This window comes from Macaca nemestrina, chromosome 4 (genome assembly GCF_043159975.1).
Source record: "Macaca nemestrina isolate mMacNem1 chromosome 4, mMacNem.hap1, whole genome shotgun sequence".
Lineage (NCBI taxonomy): Eukaryota > Metazoa > Chordata > Mammalia > Primates > Cercopithecidae > Macaca > Macaca nemestrina.
The window spans coordinates 101,980,163-102,001,575 of NC_092128.1; positions in this window are offsets into that span (position 1 = coordinate 101,980,163).

The following is a 21,413-nucleotide window of genomic DNA, read 5'->3' on the forward strand; positions in this document are numbered from 1 at the left end:
TCTCCTATGTAGAACCACAAAGATTTTTAATAAAGGGTCTCAGCTATCAAGGAACTTACAGGGAGCAAACATGGGGAGGACAAGCATTCCAACAATTAGGACTCTTGGAAAAATATGCTAGAATACTGGTACATGCAAAGAGCTAGTAATGGGGCACTGGAAGGGGGACGATGGTTCTTCCTGGAGAGTTAGAGCAGCAGGCAGGGCTTAGTGGGCAGGGAGGTCATCATCAGCAGCTGGGTATATTTGACCTGAGCCTTCAGGAAGGAATTTACAGTTGTGGCAAAGCAGAGAAAGGATGATGGAGCAGCAAGAGCAAGGGTAAGATGTGAATTCAGTAAAGTATCTTTGTTCTTCCCCATAGCAGATGCTGTTTGCATGGGCACCCCTCCCCTCCCTGATTGTGGCATAGCTAAAAGACACAATGGCTAAGGTGTGTACAACCAACAGCAATAGCGTATTTGTTCTCTAGGATCACATACCTGAGACTGGTGAAAGTGGGGAAAACAGGGGGCTGAGAATAGAAGTCGGAAATCTATATCTTTCTATATCCTTTTGTCCTGCTTGGAATTTTTTTCCCTGTTCTGTGTAAGCACTGCTATTTAAAGAAAAAAAATTGAAAATGTATTTTGAATTGATGAATTCTAAATAACATTCCAAGCTTTATCATTAAAGAAGCTAATTAGGGAAACTGCATCATGACATCGAGTTTGAAAAATCAAATGAAGGGAACCAGTAGCATGGATATGTGTTTGATACTTGAACAATGCATTGGGGGCAGGGGAAATGTGTGCAAGAGCCTTATTATGGTTTTATGGGAAGGAAAAAGCAAGGCAGGGTGTGCAGATGTAGGATTAGCTAGTTGGAATAATTTTGGCTGGCACTGGGGTGTAGGGTCAGACCCTAGTTATTTGGTACCTGGCCCTGGGGTGATTAGGGCAGGGAAATAGTAGCTTGGAATATGATAGTCTAATAAAGAAGATGTTAGGGATGGTGGTTGGTTTCATTTGCTTGGTTTGCATATGAAAGGCACACTCCTAACAGGTGGGGCAGTCCATTCAAAGTCAGCAAGACCCCAGATGTCAAAGCATCAGAATACAGAAAATAAAAAGGCATAATTAATACAGTTTGCCATTGGGGGTGCAAATATTAAAGAGGCGTTCCTTAGGACTTTTTGCTTTGGCTTGCTTTATTATATAGAATCCTATATTCAAATACAATCTTTCTTAGGTGGCCAACGTATAAAGTCATTACAAAGAGTTGTTGGCCCAGAGCCTTAAATACAGAGCCTCCCTGCCCATCTTCAGGGTAGTTCCACCTAGAAATCTGTGGATAATACTTGGAAACATGGCCCTGGAGGCCTCTCCTAATGCCAGTTGTGCCTGCCAAAATGTGGGACTCAGCTGCTCACATTCTAGCCCTCTGTGCATACATGACCTTGGTCTTTTGGAGGTTCGTCAAAGGTTCCAGGAACCCATCGCCAGGTCTGTTCTGCCAGAATCTCACTGCTCGCCAAAACATCATCTGCACAGAGGACAAGGCTGGGAAAGGAGACACTTCAAGGCAAGTTGGGATTGTGTTGGGTATTGTATGGGGACTTCTTTGGGACCCAAATCACAATAGACTCTTCTGGGGAGTTAGACTGAACCATGCAGAAGACTCTGGCCTAGACTAAAGCAATTGAGCAACCTCTTGTGCTCCCTTCTCCTTTAAGCTCACACATTATTCTCAAGTCCTCCATATCTTCCTACTCCAATGGCAAGGAAAGACCTGCCTGGAGGTGAGCCAGATGGCCATGGAGTAGTCAGAGCAAACTTCACCACAATGTCTAGGATGGAGTAATTGTGCTGACCTGATCCGGACCTTTCAGACCTGCCTTAGTTCACTAACTGCAAGTAAGCAAAAAAGAGAAGAAAGGAAATCAATATTTCATTGTCATTGGTGTCATCATTATCATTAATACTGTTCATTTTACTGTAATTGTCAGTTTTTTGTTTTTTGTTTTTTTTTTGAGGCGGAGTCTCACTCTGTTGCCCAGGCTGGAGTGCAGTGGCGCAATCTCGGCTCACTGCAAGCTCCGAGTTCATGCCATTCTCCTGCCTCAGCCTTCCGAGTAGCTGGGACTACAGGAGCCGACCACCATGCCTGGATAATACTTTTGTATTTTTAGTAGAGATGTGCCCATGTTGGCCAGGATGGTCTTGATCTCCTGACCTTGTGATCTGCCCGCCCTGGCCTCCCAAAGTGCTGGGATTACAGGAGTGAGCCACCTTGCCCAGCTGTCAATTTTTTTAAAATAATACAATGAGGCATCACATAAGGATCATTTTGGCCAGTGACAGACCACATATACTGCAGTGGTCCCTTAAGATTATAATGGAGCTATCCTATATAAGTGTACCATTTTAAAATTTTTACACAGTATTTTTACTGTATCTTTTCTATGTCTAGATATGTTTCAACACACAAATGCTCACCACTGTGTTATAGTTGCCTACAAGATTCAGTAGAGTACCATGCTGGACAGGTTTGTAGCCTGGCAGCAGTAGGTGATACCACATAGCCTAGGTGTGCAGGAGGCTATACCATCTAGGTTTGGGTAAGTACACTCTATAATGTTCTCACAATGACAAAATCACCTAATAATGCATTTTTCAGAACAGAATATAGTTTCTCAGAAAATATTCCTTTGTTTAAGCAATGCATGACTGTATCCCTTTCTTGCTTTAATTATTTATTACATACAAATGTAATTATTACATACAAATTTAATTATTTAATTATTACATACAAATTTAATGTGCCTTTTTTTTTTTGAGACAGAGTCTCACTCTGTCACCTAGGCTGGAGTGCAGTGGCATGATCTCGGCTCACTATAACTTCTGCCTCCCCAGTTCAGGCTTCAGGCTGTTCTCCTGCCTCAGCCTCCCAAGTAGCTGGGATTACAGGTGTGCGTCATCACACCCAGCTAATTTTTGTATTTTTAGCAGAGACAGGGTTTCACCATGTTGGCCAGGCTGGTCTTGAACTCCTGACCTCAAGTGACCCACCCGCCTTGGACCCCCAAAGTCCTGAGATTACAGGCGTGAGCCACTGCACCCAACCTTTAATGTGCTTGTTTACCCTGAAATAGCTGGGAGAACTTGTATCTCTGTCTCGCCAACCTGAAGTCTCTAAGTCTATGCTCTCTCAAATGGTGCAGTGATGACAAGACATGGTTGTTAGTTCTCCTTTGACTTACTGTATCCCATATTTGTTGGGATGCTGAAAGCATGGGCTGAATAGTAAGTCTCCCCACTCATGGGACCACTCCATTACCTCCAGCGAGCCTCATCTCATCCTGCTCCTTGTGCTCGGGAATAAAGGACGGTTTGTTGTCCCCGATTGTACCTCTGTGCCCTGTTCTTTCCCGTGTTCTTTTCTTGTGAGAAAAGCATCCAACGGGAGGGAAGAGTGGCTTCCTGCTTTGAATCTTGAGTTAGAAAATGTTCCCCGTTGTTTTATGCTGTGGAACATTCCAAGTGACAATTCCTTGGAAACAGTGGTTCCTGACACGCCACTTAATCAGTTGTTGCTCAGTAGCAAGTAAGAGAATATTTTGTGTTTATTTGTTTTTTATTTTGGGTTCAGGACTTTATTGTGGAGAGTTGAAAGAACTTGCCAGCAGTGTGACACTGGAACCAGTGGAATTATACCCTATTTTTCATAAGGCTGCTCTTTGCAGCACATCCTGAGCACAGAAGAAAGTGCCCACATTGAGGGTTGATCATGTACTAAGTGGAATTACAGTCATGTTAGTCCCAGCAGAAACCCGATGTCGCTGATACAGGGTGAGGTATTAGACAAACACTTTACTGTCTGTTTTTGTAATATAGATGTTTCCATGTACTGGCTGCGTGATTGATTTTAAACTGCTCTCTTCCTGTCATTCATATTGACATGAATATTGAATGTTCAAGTGAGATGATTTATTTTCAAAATGTATAGAGTGTGATCCCTATGTAGGCTGTTATTGCACATAGTTATCTAATATGAAAGCAAATACATTTGGCTCTGAACTTATTTTCTTGGCTTCTTAGATAATATGGAAAACTAGAAGTTGAATTTAACCCATATGGACAGGTAGGTGAAGTAGAAAACAAACTCATGTGAGATGGAGAGGAACCACCCTTGATCAGATGAGGAATGATATGGGGAAGCAGTTGGCAGTGGTTTGTGTTATGTTCCAGGCCTTACTGATTCTGGAACAGCCACCTTGCACATCTCCGGAAGTTTAGGGCAAACACTTAAATATATAACAACAACAACAACAAAAAGGCGTTAGAAGATCATGAGAGAATGACTCCAAGATTAATTTTGGAGATATTTTTTAGAAAATATTTTATGGGCTCTATTCACTTCTAAGTAACATCCTCAGATTTCTAAAATACTCTCAGAAATATCTGAAATTCATTGATACAGAAACCAGCCTGGCGATTGCTCAAGGATGTGAAGAGGAGATTCCGAGATGCTCTGTAATTCTGATTTGTTGTTTGTCATTTTGAATTACCAAGTGACAGAACCCCAAGTTGTATAAGTGAAGAACTAATCCAATCACCCCACGATCCAGTCAGTAAACTTGATTTTCAAGATGGTAACTGATGTCTCCAAGGTGCAATAAGGTAGATACTGGCCACCTGTGGCTATTAAGAACTTGAAATGTGACTAAAGTAACTAAAAAATTGACTCAAATTTTATTTTAATTAATTTCAATTTACATACTGATATTTTACTTAGTTACTGAAAAATTTTAAGTACATCTGGAGCAATTTGGCTTTGTTAATCTACTTTTTCAACTGAAAATCTAAATACAGATTATTTCTGAGGAATATTTAGCATCTGAATCAAGACATGTTGTAAACATAGAACACACATTAGATTTAAAAGACAATATAAAAATGCAAATATTTCATCAATAAGTTTTATATTGATTGTTTATTGAAATATTTTGGATATATTGAGTTAAACACAATTTATTAAAATTACCTGTTTCTTTGTACTTCATTTTAATGTGACTACTAATAATTTAATTACATATGTGCCTAGAATTATTTATCTATTGAACAGTGCTGCTTTAGAGAGGATAACAAACAATATTACAAATCTAGTTTTTGATTCTTGGTCTCTTGATTTTTTTCCCTGAACTATACTTCTTCTCTAGAATATTTCTGATCTCCCTTATTGTCTTTGAAAAAGCTGGTATGTGGGCTTTCATCAAAAGCTAAAATAAAATTTGAAAAAAACACTGTCTGGCTGATTTAGACTCTCTGCTCTGCTGTCTTGCCTATTCTTCACGCTGGCCCTTTATTTTAAGTCTTGACCTTGCTGTCAATGTGGGCTGCTAATTGTGATTCTTCATGTTGTTCTTTGTAGTAGTATTCACCAAATTCGCCATCCTCTCCAGTAGCAGGATAATGCATCTCTTCCTCTTGAAATCAGGTGTGGCCATGAGATTGCTTTGGGTAATGAAGCCTGAGCAAAGGTGATGTCTACCTCTTGTGGGTAGAAGTACTAGAGCTGTGTGGCCTTTGACATGTTTTCTTCTTTTTCTGCCATGAACCAGATGGAGGCTGCAATGCCCTAGGCTGCTCCATCAGTCTAGGTTCTAGAGTGGAGGTGACTGGAGCGAGCTGCAGCCAGTGCTGGGTCCTAGCATGAGTGAGGACAGTCCTCTGTGCTGGAAGCTTCTGAGATTTAGGGGTCTTTTATTACTGCAACATAACCTACTCCTTATTGTTTATGAACTTTGGAGAGGGCAAGAGGAAGGAAAGGAAAAAGAAGAAAATGGGTTCAGTAGCTGGGAGGCAATTCCAATTTTTACCTTTATAGAGTCTGTGAGGACATCATGACAAACATCCAGTCTCCATGTTGAGCACCTTTGAGCTTCATATCATGCTCTTATTGACCTTCTAAGAGCAAAAGGGTTGCAACACTTTTGTTACCTCATGAGGAGACTTTAGCTGAGGATTTGGACCTGAAGTTCTCTGGAGAATGATTCCAGACCTCTGAGGGTAAGATTCATCCCTAATTTATCTCCGCATCTGCAACACTCAGCTCAGGTCTTAACATATGAAAACTATTCATTAATTCAGTGTTTGTTGAATGAATAAATAAAATGTGGATACATTAATACAGGAAGGAGCTGAAGAAGGTATGAAAATTTCAAAAGAATTGGAAACATGGGGTTTGCAATATAAGGAATTAAAAGAAAACTCTGTATAAGTTTTGGCAGTGTTTGCTACACGGGTAGTGACATGCACTCACACAGCGCCCTGGGCTTAGGAAGGCTTCACATTAGTTTAATGCTTGACTGTTGGGATTCTGAAATTCTTAATACTGTTTTTTAACAAGTGTCCTGCATTTTCATTTTGCACCGGGCCCTGCAAATTACTTAGCCAGTCCTGTGTACAGATGGTGGAAGTAAACGGGAAATTAAATATTTAGAAAATGTTTGGAAGGATGAAGTTGCACTTGAGGGTTACATCTGGATAAAAGTGAGAAATTGGGCCTTTGGAATCTTTTTTTATGTGCTTATATTTAAACTGAAATAAGCCAGTACATGCATTCTTTTCTAATCTTATTTTTAGATTAGGAAACAGACTGACAGCTGACCTGTGGCAGCAATAAAATTATTGGTATGATTCCATCAGAAAAACATCAGTGTAAACAGCTGTGCACTGAGTGGGAAAACAAGAAACAGAAAAAGAAAATTCAACCAGTTGTTTGCAATGGCAGATTATAATTTCAGCTGAAATTATGATGATTATGATGGAAAGAATTGCAATGTGTGCTGAGATCACTGTTTTATGTGTGTAGAATTCAACACCAAGTTTATATTTACTTTTTGGTAATAAATAATTTTTAACTACCTCAGTACATAAATGAAAGTGGCCATTAAGACTGAAATTTGGCAAGTGATAAAATGGGACTTATTTCTACTGATCTGCATTTTGTATATAGACACACATGTTTATGTGTGTATTTATGCATGCATCTATTTACATAACGTATATTAATGTGGAAGTGGGAGTAGTATGTGTCAAGCACCTTGGGAAAGAAAGGAACATGGTAAATTCTGGCCATTGACTGGTAAAGGAAACACCAAAAAGGAACTAGGTTTATGGTGGGAAGATTATAAGTCTGATTTCAGAAGCACATGAAAAGTTGATTCCCGAGTGCTTTAAAAGAGATGTAATAAGTAATCTTTTTGACACATGCATTTGGGGATAAAAGAAAATGTCTGGTCTAGAGACAAGAATTTGAAAGTTACCTGTGTGTAATCAGTCATTGAGGTCTTAGCTATCAATGAGATCACCTAAGCAAAGAAAATATAGGAGAGAGAAGAAAAGAGGCAGCCACTAACCCCTTGAAGAATAAATAGGTCTGCTTGTGTGACTGAGAAGGGCTGGGGGCAGAGAGTTGGGGAATAAGAACCTGAACTATGTCAGGAACAGATGCTGAGGGAAAAGATTATTTTAAGAAGAAGCAATAGTGGTGCCAAGAGCTACAAGTAGGTACAATAAGATAAGAACAGAGACATGTTCATTAGATTAAGTATCATAGAGGTCATCAGGACAAAGACAGGCTAGGGTAAGTTGAGGAGTGGATGTTCAGCTTCCTTCTGTCCCTCCTTCTCCGGTTGAAAGCTACAAAGAATCAAGTCATGCTATTCTCAGTTTTGCTCAGTCACTTCATTGAGAAAGCTTGAGACGTATCTCGAGGTGTCCAGGAAGAAACAATTTTCCAGCTGGATTGATGAAAAATGGTGAGACAGAAAAGGTGACTTCCCTGGACTCAGGTTCAGCTCCAAGTCTTTGTCTGGGAATGATGCTTGGAGTTGGGAAAGTCACTGAGGAAGTGGGCTAAAGTGTTTCCTTTAGAAAAGGCAAAGAATTTTGGTGCAGTATTTGCGGTCTCATGTGGGGAAGACCTAATTCCTGTGTCCATGCCGGGACTCAGAACCAAGAGGAAGTGTGTGGCTGGTGTGCACTCCACTGAGAAGTCACGTGCCAAGTGGGGACTATGGTGAGGTCCTGGCATTACTGCAAAGCAAGTGGCCTCCTGGTTATTTCAAATGACCAGAGCCCATGGAGGCGCAGGTTTCACATTCAGTCTCAAATTTGAACTTACATCCCTGACTCTCACTGAGGCCAAATGCACAGCCTCAGAAATACACAAGCAGGACTGGAAAAAAGTCAGCTGAAAACTGAAAATCTGTGTTTTGTTGCTTATCCACCCAGGCAAGTTAATGAACATCTCTGCCTCAGCTTCCTTGTCTTTGAAATACCGGTAATAGAATCTACTTGATAAGATTTAGGGGAAAAATTAATTGATATAATATATAAAAAGTACTTTATATATACATGCAGTCTCTAGCATACAGTAAGCACTCAATAAATGTAAGCTGTTTTTATTTTTATTCCTACCAGACACTTGTGAACAACAGCATGATTATATTAGATCATATTTTGGGTATGAAACATCAACTTGTTAAGTGTAAATATTTGAAAAATACCATCATTATCTGTGACCCATTTTGACATTTCTTGATATATCTCTTAATATACCAGAGCCTTACAACAATCCAAGAGGTTTGGATTGGTTTCTACCTCTGAGTGAACTTGTCAATAATCACTAAAGAAGAACTGCGTGTAGAAATTGAATGTGAGAGAAAACAGTGATGGAGAATGAGAAAGAGGTGATTGTCTTCCTAATTGCTAGAAGTGTCTTGAATGCCAAACCTCTATTATTCTTTAAAAGGCACTTGATACAGTAATAAAATAACTGTTGCTGCACTATTCATGTCAATGTCATTGTTATTCAAACAATCAGGACCAGTTGGAAACTGTCTTCAGACAGGACACATAGGCAAGGCTAGCTCTCAGTATTTCTGTAAGCAAATGGGACTGTTCTTTTGTTTGCGTTTTTGTTTTTTTGAGATGGAGTTTTGCTCTTGTTGCCCAGGCTGGAGTGCAGTGGCATGATCTCGGTTCACTGCAACCTCCGCTTCCCGGGTTCAAGCGATTCTCCTGCCTCAGCCTCCCGGGTAGCTGGGATTACGGGCATGCGCCACCACGCCCAGCCAATTTTCGTATTTTTAGTAGAGATAGGGTTTCGCCATGTTGGCCAGGCTGGTCTCGAACTCCTGACATCAGGTGATCTGTCTGCCTCAGCCTCCCAAAGTGCTGGGATTACAGGCATGAGCCACCACACCTGGCCAGCAAATGGGACTGTTGAAGGTTGCTTCGTGAATTACATTTCAAACTACAGAACTGTAGCCCACGAGGGATATTGGTGTTTCCATTGCTTATCAACTAGAATTAGAGTTTGGAGGCTAAGATTGGAGTCTCTGGAAAAAGGAGGGAAAAAACACCTAGCTTGATGACTGGGCAGAAAACTCCCAACTTTCCACAGGAAAAAAAATTGCTAAAAGAGAGGGTAAATTACTGGACATGATTATTCATACCAGGTGAACTAGTCTTTGGAAACTCAGAGCTGATTAAATATATATTTTAGCTGATGGAATATGTATTTTAATATGTATTTTAGCAGCAATGACAGCTTTGCTACTTTTTAGTATTGTCAAGTAAAGAAAATATTCACAGTAAGTTCTGGTATTTCTAAGTACCAATTTCTTTCTTCTAAAAGGCATTCTACCTACCTGAAAGACAGTGGTACTCACCCTGGACTAATAAGGGCACAAACATAGGACTTAGCAAAGCTAAAGCTTCAGCCTACGGGGGGTAAAACTAGTTCACAGTGAATTCCACAGGGAGGAATCCAGCCCCAGGTGCACATAGGAGCAGAGAAGGAAGGCTCCCATTTTGAAGCTCTGGGCCAAGGAGTTGTACTTTGAACAGAGAGCTGTCTTCTGAAGAATAGTCTTAACTGCAATAACTTGGAGGGGAAATTGCTATGTGTGTCGGGGGTGGGGATGGTGGAGAATATGGCAGCTCTCATCTTGGTGCTGGGTCCTCTAGCTCAGCGGTCCCCAACCTTTTTGGCACCAGGGACCAATAATTTTTCCATGGACTTGGGTGGGTTACAGGGTGGGGGATGGTTTCCAGATGATTCCAGTACATTACATTTATTGTGCACTTTATTCCTAATATTATTGCACTGTAATATATAATGAAATAATTATGCAACTCACCATAATTCAGAATCAGTGGGAGCCCTGAGCTTGTTTTCCTGAAACTAGACTATCCCATCTGGAGATAATGGGAGACAGTGACAGATCATTAGGCATTAGATACTCATAAGGAGTATGCAACCTAGATCCCTCACATGCGCAGTTCACAATAGAGAATTCCTATGAGAATCTAATGCCATCCACTGATCTGACAAGAGGTGGAGCTCAGGTGGTGATGAAGCTTTGCTCACTCACCTGCCACTCACCTCCTGCTGTGTGACCCAGTACCCCCTGGTACTGGTCTGTGGCATGGTGGTTGAGGACTCCTGCTCTAGCTCTCATTTTATATAAATTTTATTTACCAAGAGAATAGGTATTATATCCCCATTACAAAAATAAGAAAGTGGAAGCTCAGAGACTGTCTGGGACTTGTCCCAGGTCACACAGCTGTCAATTTGGCAGGAGTGGGTGGGGCTGGGATTAAACCCCAAGGCTTTCCTCTTCATGCATATCTTTTCTGCTCTATCCAAGCTGCTGCTCATCACACAGTTCTGCCTCCCCTCCCAGTCCAGATATCTCTAACAACCCTTGGAGGTGTTTTTTAATCAGAGAGTTACAAAGACAGATTATGTGAAAATGGCTGAATCTGCATCATGGGATAAGAGCTAGCTGCAGTTGACTCTTCAATTAACTTAAGTGTAATCGTTATATTCCTGCTGACATCATTTGCCACGTCTGCCTCATTGTAATCAATTAGTTAATTGACTGATATCTAGCTTGGTTATAAAAGGGTACAAACAGTTTAACAAGCTGAAAATATTATGGAAGAAATCAGAGGGAGCAAAAATAAGACATGAGGAAAAAGCTCAGGAAAACACAGCAGTTCTCATTCATACTTGGCCAAGGATGTGGCTTTATCTGGGGGAGCGCTGTGCTGCTTTGTTCATTTCCCGAGTCCTACAAATGCTTCTGTTTAGGCTCAACTCTGTTCTTATCACAGGCAGGAGACAGCACGGGGCTGTTGCTTCCTGCTCCCTTAAACAGAAGATTTTATTACCCCTGGTAGAGAATGGTCTGTATCAGTGGATAAAATAGATCAAAGTTCAATATTTTGCCCAACCTGTTAAAATACTCGTTTATTTCCTGCTAAGACCCTTTCTATATATATGTATAAACATTTCTGCTGAGTTGAAATTATACCATATACATAATTTTATACTCAGCTTTGTTATTCTCAACTGTATATTGTTACAGCATGCAAAATTATATGAAATTCTGTGAAAACTGTTTGGGAAACCAATTTGTTTTTTTTTTAATTGTGAAAAATATATATTCATATGAAAGACAACTCAGGGGTATACAAGGGCCTGAAATCTCCCTACCCACACCCAGCCCTGTCTCATCTCCAGCACACTTTGCAAAAATGCCTGACCTGAGTAGCAGCTCTTGCTGTTAGGGTAAGTCTCTGAATCTCTAGGGCCTGTTCCTTGGGGCCAATGTACTGTAGCTGAGTTGTAGAATTGGATAGGAGTGCTTGTACATGACTTCTCTTGATCTAAAAATGATTTTCTCCTTAACCAGAGACATTTCTTCCTGGCTAGTTTTTGCCTAACTCTACAAAATATTCTGCCCCCTACTCCCACCCCAGGTACCCTGGCTGCCAAAGGTCAGTTCCACTACTTGGTGATTTCATTATGACCACCGCATTGTGCATGCGGAGGATCTAGCTGTATCTGCCAGTTTGTTCTGCCCTGAGGCCTTTGCACAGGCGGGCCTGGGAGCTTGTGTAAGCCAGGCAGTGCATCATCCATCCAAGCACTGAGTCCATGTGGGCTGATTAAAGCAAACTCTAAGCAACAAGACACTCTAGACTGTGCCCAGGGCTTCCAACCACTTGTCCTTTCTCCTGGACTCTTGGCTTCAGGTTTTGGACTCTCTATCCAACATTGACGGCTGCCTCTAATATCCTCTGGCAATTTTCTTGCCTCTTTTTACTTCTTAGTCTTTGGCTGGTTCATTCCTATGTCTTTTGCTGTTTTTTTGTTTTTGTTTTTTGTTACCTTGTGCATTTCCTTTATCCTAAACTCATGGCCATATGGAATTTCAGCTCCTGCCAGGGTAAGCCTATCTTCCCTCCATCCCCTGTCCCTTTTTTGTTGGGATAAAACATAGTCCAACAGTTTGTCCCTAAATGTTGTTGGGACCCTCAGAACCTACACTGGGGCAATGCACGAAGTCCTGGTCACTCTCCCACTGCCCATTCCTGGGGACTTGAGAGTGGCAGGAAGGAAAAACAGTCATAATTGTTCACCAAAAGAGATAAGGAGGCGATATGGTTGACATCAAATTTACATCAGCCACTGCTTAGGGTGCCACTGCCTTGCCCACATTTCTTCTCTCAGAGTAATTCTGGAGGACTTCCAGTAAATTTCCAGGCTCCCAAGCCCCTCGCCAAGGGGAGGGGTGAGAGAGGATGAGCAGACTGGCCCTGCAGACCCCTCTGTGAGGATCTAGCAGGACGGATGGACGGATGACCCCTCTGTGGAGGCATTCCACAGCCACCATTCCTGTCTCCTTTAGCTGATTTAGCACAGAATTCTGCCAGACTAGCAGCAGGACAGATTCTCAGAAGACTTCCGAGGGTCCCTTTAGGGAGGGCTCTCTCATTCACTGGTGGTGTGGGTAAAAAGGGCAAATTTTCCAGAAGGTGATAAGCATTTGTAATTTTCTATATAACTTTGTCCCAGACATTCTACTCCTAGGAATTTACTCTCTAGGAAATGATTGGACAAGGATAGAAAGGGGCAACTGAGTAACTAACTCAAGAATGTAACTAACTGTAAGAATGCCTTTGGCAGAGTTGCCCATAAAAGACAAAGACACTTAAAGAGGGGGGAAGGAAAAAAGGGAAGGAAGAAGAAACAGAGAAAGAGAGAGAGAGGACTTTAATGTCTCACAATATAGGGTTGGTTAAATAAACTATTGTCTATCTGTAAATGAACTACGATAATACTATGTAACTTTCTAAAATGATTTATATGTGCTTCCTAGCCTGGAATCTGTTCTTGTTATATTGTTAAGTTAGAAAAAGCAGGTTACCAAACAGTATCCTTTTAAGGATATGCATTAAATGTTAACAGTGGTTATCTGTGGGTGGTGTGATTTCAGGTGACTTTTAAAAATTATTTTTGCTTATATGTCTTTTTTGAAATCATCTACAAAAGCATGCCTCTGTAATTAAAAACAACAGTCAAGGAGGAAAGTGACTCGTCGAGTCACTGAACGTCCCGCCACTGTAATCTCACTCTTTGTGTGAGAAGCGACAAGTGCCCTTGAGACCCAGACACATCATCCTGCCTTTGAAACGACCTTCCCTCCACAAATCAGGATGAGCTGAGAAATAGGGTGGAGAACTGGGTGCTTGCCAGAGGTCACCTCGTGTAAATCCCTGGCATTAGCAGTCCGGCCCCCACAGCAGAAGCCCAACCTAGGGCTACCCCTGAGAAACGAGTTCTCAAGAGCCCAGTGGGGCACTGCCGTCTGTGGGCGGAGGCATCTGCACGGCACTGCCAGAGGACACTCAAGGAAATGAACAGTTCCCTCGGCTCTTCAGCTTCTGTCCTGCCCTGACAGACCCTCTTCTGATAGGAAGAGTTTTCAGTTTTCTTCCAAATCCCTAATAGCCAGATCTCTGTCTAACCTGACCAAACCATGCCAGAGGATCAGCTGGGAACGTGTGAAAAGTGCAGTTTTCTCACCCTGTGCTGGAGTAGAGAAACCACCATGTGACAGCGCAGGCTGTGAGGGCATGGCGTATTCACAATTGGTGAGAAAACTCACGTGCCAGGAACACAGCTACAGGGACAACAGAGGGCTGTGGAGTCCGTGGCAGAGACAGATGGAGCCCATTTTACAGCTGGGAAAACAAAGGAATTAAACTAATTTGCTTGTAGTAACATAGGCAATGAGAATTTGAAATAACTGTTCATCTCTTTACCAGTAGAACATTAGCTGTGGTTTCAATCTCCCATCCAGATTCTTAAATCTGGCCCTGTAACCCCAGAGAAAGGGATATTTTACTGCACTCATCTCTAATCATTTTGGTATCATGCATCCCTCGAGAATCTGATGAAATGTGCATATGCACACGTATGCACGCTTTTGAAAAGACTACTGTAAGGGGTCTACTGACCCCCTGAAGCGTCTTCCATAGTTCATAAGACAAAAATTCCTCACCCCCAATAAGGAGCAGAGAGACCAGGTAAAAGTTTAAGGAACTGAAATCTAAGAAAAAAGATTTTCATCATTACTGGGAGAAAATGCCTTTGTGAAGGGCAAGAGGAAAAAACAACAAAATGAGTAGGCCGTGTGATGCCGCTACCAGCAAAACATCCTAAGTGATGACAGCTGACGTGCTTGTAGTATTTTAGGATCTCTCCTCCTGCATGTTTGTTACTTAGATACACTGACAAAGGCTCATATTGGAGATGATTATCAACTCTCCTTCCATTGAGGCCTCTCTATTAAAGCATGACAATAAAAAAAGCTAAGGGCCTGGAAAAGAACACCAAGCTATTGGTGTGATGAAAGCTAGGCAAAGAATATTAGTGAAATCATCCAGTGCTTTTTCTCAGGATTCCAGAACATCTTCATTTGCGTCTTGGTGTAACAAGCTTTCCCTGCAAAGTCTGCCTCCCAGACATTACCCCATTGCCTGGGACAGCAACCGCCACTAGTGTTTGCCCTGCCTGGCCTCTGCTGTCAGGGCCTTGTTCTGTTAGAATAATTATGATAAACTCACTCTCAGTAAGTTACAGTGGCTGTTAATAATGTAATGAGTGGCCTGATTCAGAGGACAGCTGAATTGAAGCCACAGTTTCAATGCTTCAATTATGAGAAATGAGGAATATGAGAATACCAAGCGTGAAGACACGGTGGTTCCATGGTCCTAACTAAGGTGACTCAGTTTAGCTCTGACAGAGCTGACCTGGGCATCTACCCTGAGGCCAAGTTAAAAAGTACGTAGACCAGCACTAGGAACGTTTGCTCAGTGGAACCTATCCACTTAAAACCTCCCACGGACAGGAACTTAATTGATAAGCTCCCCTACTCCCTGTTAGAGAAGCCCTGCAGGAAACCTTTAGAGAGTGTTCATCAACCTCTGTTTCAAATCTTATAAGGTATAAATTATTATTATTGTTATTATTCCTGCTTAACAGATGAAGCAAGTGAGACATCTGTAGTGGAAAAAGCGAGGTTTGGCACCAGGGAGTTCTGGATTCAGCAGATCTGAGCCTCAACACCCTTATCTATAAAGTGGGGATAAACCCTATGCTATCCAAGTTACTGTAGAAATGAATTGGATATTTTATCTAAAGTGCCTAGTGTTGAGTTGAGAAGAGAGTAGGTACTCAAAAAAGAGTCTCTTCTCTTAAGTAGCTGGCCCACTGTTACTTTTCAGGCAAATGGCAGAACCAGATGTTCTGAGGACTAGTCCGGGACTCATTCCATGCATTCTTTCCTGCCTGGTAGCATCTTCTCAAAGCCATTGTGAAAAGAGCTTCAAATTCCCATATGGAGATGTGGAGATTCACCTTTCATGACAAACATTCTTGCAGAATTAATTCACAGCATTGCTGAGGTGGGGTAGCGGTAGATGTGAGTGATTTTTTTTTATAGTGTTACAATAATTTATCATCTTCTCTCCAGCAGCCGTCCTCTGGCTGGCAGCTCTAAAAACCCTACAGTCGATGAGAGAGCAGTGAACAGAAATATTTTCAAGAGCAGATGGGACGTACCTTCAAAACGCAGGATTGTCCCACTGAAACTGGGACATCTGGCAACCCTAAAAAAGCCCAAACTAGATGAAATAAAAATTATGAGATGGAGAAGCAGAAAAATATGTCTTTGCATTGATTAGCAGGGAATGTAATTAATCTCCTTCAACTCCCTTTTCAGTCCTGTGGTGTAAAACAAGGAGAAATTGCAGTCTTACTGGGTTCCCTTGTGACTATTCTTACGTGATAATTTCAAAGTAGTATGCGTTTTAAAACTTCATAGTAATGCCTCCCTTTCTATTGCTTAGAAATGTCCAGGGAGTGATAAAATTCATGCCTAAACTTCCTCAATACCATGCTTTTCTTATTAGCCTGGCCAACAGTGAGGGGGAGGAGCATTCAGCTGACTCAAATCAGGCCAGCTTTTACAGTTTTCACAGGAAATGATAGAAACAAATCTTTCTTTTTGTATTAGGTGTTTCTGTTCCTGATTCCTCTTTCTGTGAGGTGAAGAAGCAAGGGGGAAGAGCATACCAGCCCCAGAGAAAGGAGAGAAGACTCGGGCTTTCCTTCTCACTGCCCTTCCTTCCTCTTTATTCCAGCTCGGCTCCAGCACCCAATGTAATGCCTGGTCATTCTCATCTTGTCAAAACCTGCTTTCTGTGTAGAGTCTCAAGCCAATGTTAGTGTGTGGCTGTGTACCTTTCTCTCCTTCCCCTGCCCTGCTTGGGTCCAGCACAGTGCCTGAAACATTTTAAGTACTGTAAAGTGAAATGTTTGAGGATTTGGACAGGTGCATTTGGTCTGGAAGAAGACTAGATGTGGGATTAGCACCTGAGTTCAGTTTATCACCTGCTGGTGGGCGGGCCACAAAAACACCAGCAAAGATAAAGTCTAAGAAATTAATCATTTTAAAGCCAAATATCTACTCTTTAGTAAGGTGGTTTTAAAAATATCTATTTGCTTATTGAATTTCAGTTTATTTTTTTCCCAAATGTTCTGTTATGCCCGCATCTTGGATTCAAGAAGTGCTAATTGGCTTAAGCTGACCAACACAAGAAGTGATGCTCAGAACATTAAACAATGTGAACTGAATTGTGGGCCCCACGCCCAAATATGTTGGGGCCGGCGGGGGGGGACACAATTCATATATATATATATATATATATATATGTGAATTCATAACTATATGTGTTGAATTCACACTGTATGTGTTGAAGCGCTGACTCCCAGTGTGATGGTAGTTGGAAATGCGGCCTTTGGGAGGTAATGTGACCTTATTCGATCAGGTTATAAAGGTAGGGCCTTCATGCTGGGATTAGTGGCTTTGTAGGAAGAGGAAGAGAGGCGAGCTGTCTCTGTCCCTCAGGTCATGCACTGAGGAAGGCAATGTGAGGACACAGAGAAGGCAGCCACCTGTAAACCAGGAAGACAGCTCCCAACCAGAAGCCAATCGGCTAGCACCTTGATCTCAGATTTCCAGCCCAAGCAGACTAAGACAAAAGGGTGCCCAGAATGGTTCAGCAAGATGCCCCAGGGCACATGGCTATGATATGGTAGAAACTGAGGACCCCGACACCAATCCCAGGTCGATTTCCCCTACACCATGTGGTTGGCTCCAAGTTAATGACCTAAAACCATTTAAGCAGCTGCTCTTCTGTCCTGGTGGTTATTTCTTGGGACAAATCCACTGATGTTGAGCGTGGGGTGAGAGTGAGAAGACCTGGGCTTGCCTCATCCTCTGCCACATACGAGCTGTGAAACCAGGCAGCCTACCTCCCTCAGCCTCAGTTTCCTTATATGAATAATGGGAATTTGTGAGAATTACATTGAACAATAAGCTTGAAAGAGACTTATGAGCTGTTAAGTACCTCACAAATGACAAAGAAAACATTTTAGTCAGAAAGCTCCTCAGAGATGAGACAGCCTATTTTCTTACTTTGCAAGTAATGAAACTAATAATAAATAATGATCATTGAGGACACTAACTCAGCCAGAGTTACCTTCAGTTTAGTCCGGAAACAGGACTGAGGGCCTTGTCAATTTGCACCATTGAGAGAGAAGTCAGGGCCAATTTATTCATTAGGCACAGAAGACAAAGTATCTAGGGCTTACAATCTTTTCAGGGCCCATTTTAAATTATTTTAACATCAGGGAAAAAATGAACTTTGAAGTTGAATATAATATTTTTATATATAATTTTAATTGATTATTACTTTTTAATTTTTTATTGAGACAAGGTCTTGCTGTATAGACCAGGCTGGTCTCAGACTGCTGGGTTCAAGTGATCCTCCCACCTTATCCTCCCAAAGTGGTAGGATTACAGGCATGAGCCATAGCACCCAGCCCCTAATATATAATTTTAATATGTTTATCTTCATACCAATGCAGTCGTAAAATATAATTTTTAATACTCTTTATAGGAGAAGGACCCACAAAGGCAAAAGCGCCCAGGGCCCACGAAAGTCATACTGCAGGCTTGAGAGAAGTACCAAGCAATGAAAACACTTCTAACTTCCAAGAGAGACATTCCCTTTATTGAATTAAATACTGCTCTGTAGTTCTGCAGCCACACTTGATTCCCTAATGTTCTCCTAAATGTGCTGCGATTTTTCCCAAGTTTTGCTGTTTGCCCCATTCCTTCTGTCTACACCACCTTCTCCACTCGGCAAACACTCTAATGTCACCCACTTCCGTGCCACTGTTGAGGTGAATCATAGCTCCTGGTCTCTTGGCTATATTTAACCATTTTCATTATCCTCATCACCCTGTGGCTCGTGTTTTAGTTGCTCTGACAGTCAGCTGTATCTTAAATACAGTCGCAGAGTACCCCCGTGTGATGTAGTAAAACTTCTTACAAAAGAGCAGGGATGCTGGTCTTGATTTAGAAATTCAGTTTTGTCACATACTAGCTGTGTGATATTCGCCTAGTGAGGTAATATCTTTGCCTCAGTTTCTTCATCTGTAAAATGGGAATCATGCCTCACAAGATTACTTGAATATACATGTGTGCCTGCAAATACATGTTGCTGGGAACACAGTAGGTACTATATAAGTGATAGACATTATGGTTATTACAGTTCCTATGATGATGATGATGATGATGATGTAAAAACTCCTAGGCCCTAAAGATACAAAGAGCTCTTTACAAAGCTCAAAGTCGAATAGAAACAAGCATGTTAAGAAGATAAATTAAACTATGTTTTTCTGAGATCTTTGAGAAGCCCAACTCTGCCTAGCTAGGGGGAGTTGGAAAGGCATTTTAATAGCTGTGGGATGGTGCTGGGTCTTAGAAGGTGGGAGGAGTTCTTCAGGCCGATGAGAGGGTGGGTCTTCTAGGAAGGGTTTGCAGACTTAAATGGCAAGTTAAGTCTGCAAACATAGCTCCAAACAAACCTTGCCCCCAAACGGCAAGTTATGTTTGGAGATCGGTGAGGGGTTTAATGGAGCCAGATATAGGTCCCTTCCAGAAGAATGAGAGGAGATGAAAGAGAGACTGCTGAACCTTACTTGGGAGTGTGGCCTTTCTACAAGCTTCTGGGCACAGGAGAGTAACTGCTTAAATGTACACTACAGGAAGATCCCAGTGGTGCACAGTGGAGGGGGGACTAGCATGGGGCAATTGAAGTGGGCTTGAACCTTAGTCCAGTTTGGGCAAGCTACTGGGTTGACTTCACAAAGCACTGGTTGAGAAAAAATCCCCCACCTCTTGGTGTCTGACCACCCTTGATAATCTGATCAAATTTCTTATTGCCCCTCTCTTGATATCTTATCATCCTGGCCTACCTTCAGCAATCATCCTGTCGTCAGCTTAGCTGGAATCCCCTTATATGGATGTCTCCTCTTAGTAATTTGTCGTGCACTGACTGCCACCCTGCTCCCTGGCTATAAATCTCTACTTGTCCTTGTTGTATTTGGAGTTGAGCCCAGTCTCTCTCCCCAGCTATGAGACCTCATTGCAGACATCTCCTACCTACCCCGTAATCCCCCACCTCCGAATAAAGTCTTTCTTGACATCTGTAACAAAGGTCACGAATAATTTTTTCTTTAATATCAGCAAACTATTCTGAGCCTGAGATCAGAGGGCTAGGGCTGGATCTAAGGCAGAGGAGGTGGGGAAAGGGAGAGGACAAGTCCAGAGATGCAAGACTTGGCAGGGCTTGGTAACAGAGTGGCTGGAGGAAGGAAGAATGAATGAGGGGAAAATTGAGGGTAATTGATTATTGGTCCTTAGCTTGGTGGCAGGATTGACGGTGACTATGTAAGGGAAGACTGAAAATAGGGAGAGGGCAGAATTTGCAGTGCCTCTGGAATACACGTGGAAATACCTGGGAGGCTGCTGAGTGGCTGGGTCTGGTGTGCAGAGGAGAGACCTAGGCTAGGGGTAAAGGTTTTGGGAATTCATCAAGCCTGTAGATGACAGCAGAAGCCATAGGAGCAGCTGAGAATGCCCAGGGGACCTGGGGACCCAAGGCAGAAATGTGAAGAACATGGAGATTCAGATCACATGATTTCTGTTTACTAGCTCGTAAACTGATCATGCACTAGTCATGTCTTCACCACTTCATTCCTCATAGTGCGATAATCATTGAGATGACTTGAGGTCCAAGCTCTGAGAGTGTTTAAATCTGCTGCCCACAAAGAAATGACCATTTTAGAGATGCTCCTAGGAGGCCTTGCTGTGTGCTCTTCAGGGTCAACTGGCTACCAAATTGTCTGGTTGTCAGAGCTTGTCCTTAGGATCTCCAAACTATCCCCAACAAGACTCGAATCCCTTGGTATTGGCTACTGCAGGGGAAAGAAGGTTTGTGCTTTTGTGTTGGACATAGCTGGGTGACAGTTACAACTCTTGCCTGAGGGGGTTCAAACCTGCACAGTTGTAAAGACGAGAAGTTTTTATGGCATAGTATATTGTACTTAACTGCTGAATGTCTGCCTCATCCACAGGGATATTAGCTTCATGTTAGCTTTGTTTTCTCCAACAAAGGCATAGACACACTTGCCACTGATAGCATGTGCTAAAAAGAGAACCTTCTATCTAAGTCCTCAGTTTTCATTTCTGCAAAATGGAAATAATAATCCTTGACCTTTCTATGTTGCAGAATTATGGAAATAATCCAAGGCTTAGATAGCCATGCTTATGACTTGTAGCAAGACAGTAATCCCTTGGAGAGAAAATTACAAGCAGGAGAATTGTTGCATGTTCATGATCTTCCAAGTTCATTATTCCACAGAGAAGGGTGCCCAGGTCAGGATGACTATAGATAGGTCTCTAGCAGAGGGAAAGCCTCTACTCCTACCATGTCCTGCATATTTGTAAGAATGGGTGATCTTGTAAAGTAAAACTTCCTAATAGAGAAGCAACCTCATCAGAGAGGTGGAGCCTCCAGACTGCTGTGGCTGTGTGCTTTGGTCACTGTCTCAGGAACTACCTCTCCTTGCTAACCCACAGCAAGGGGAAGAGG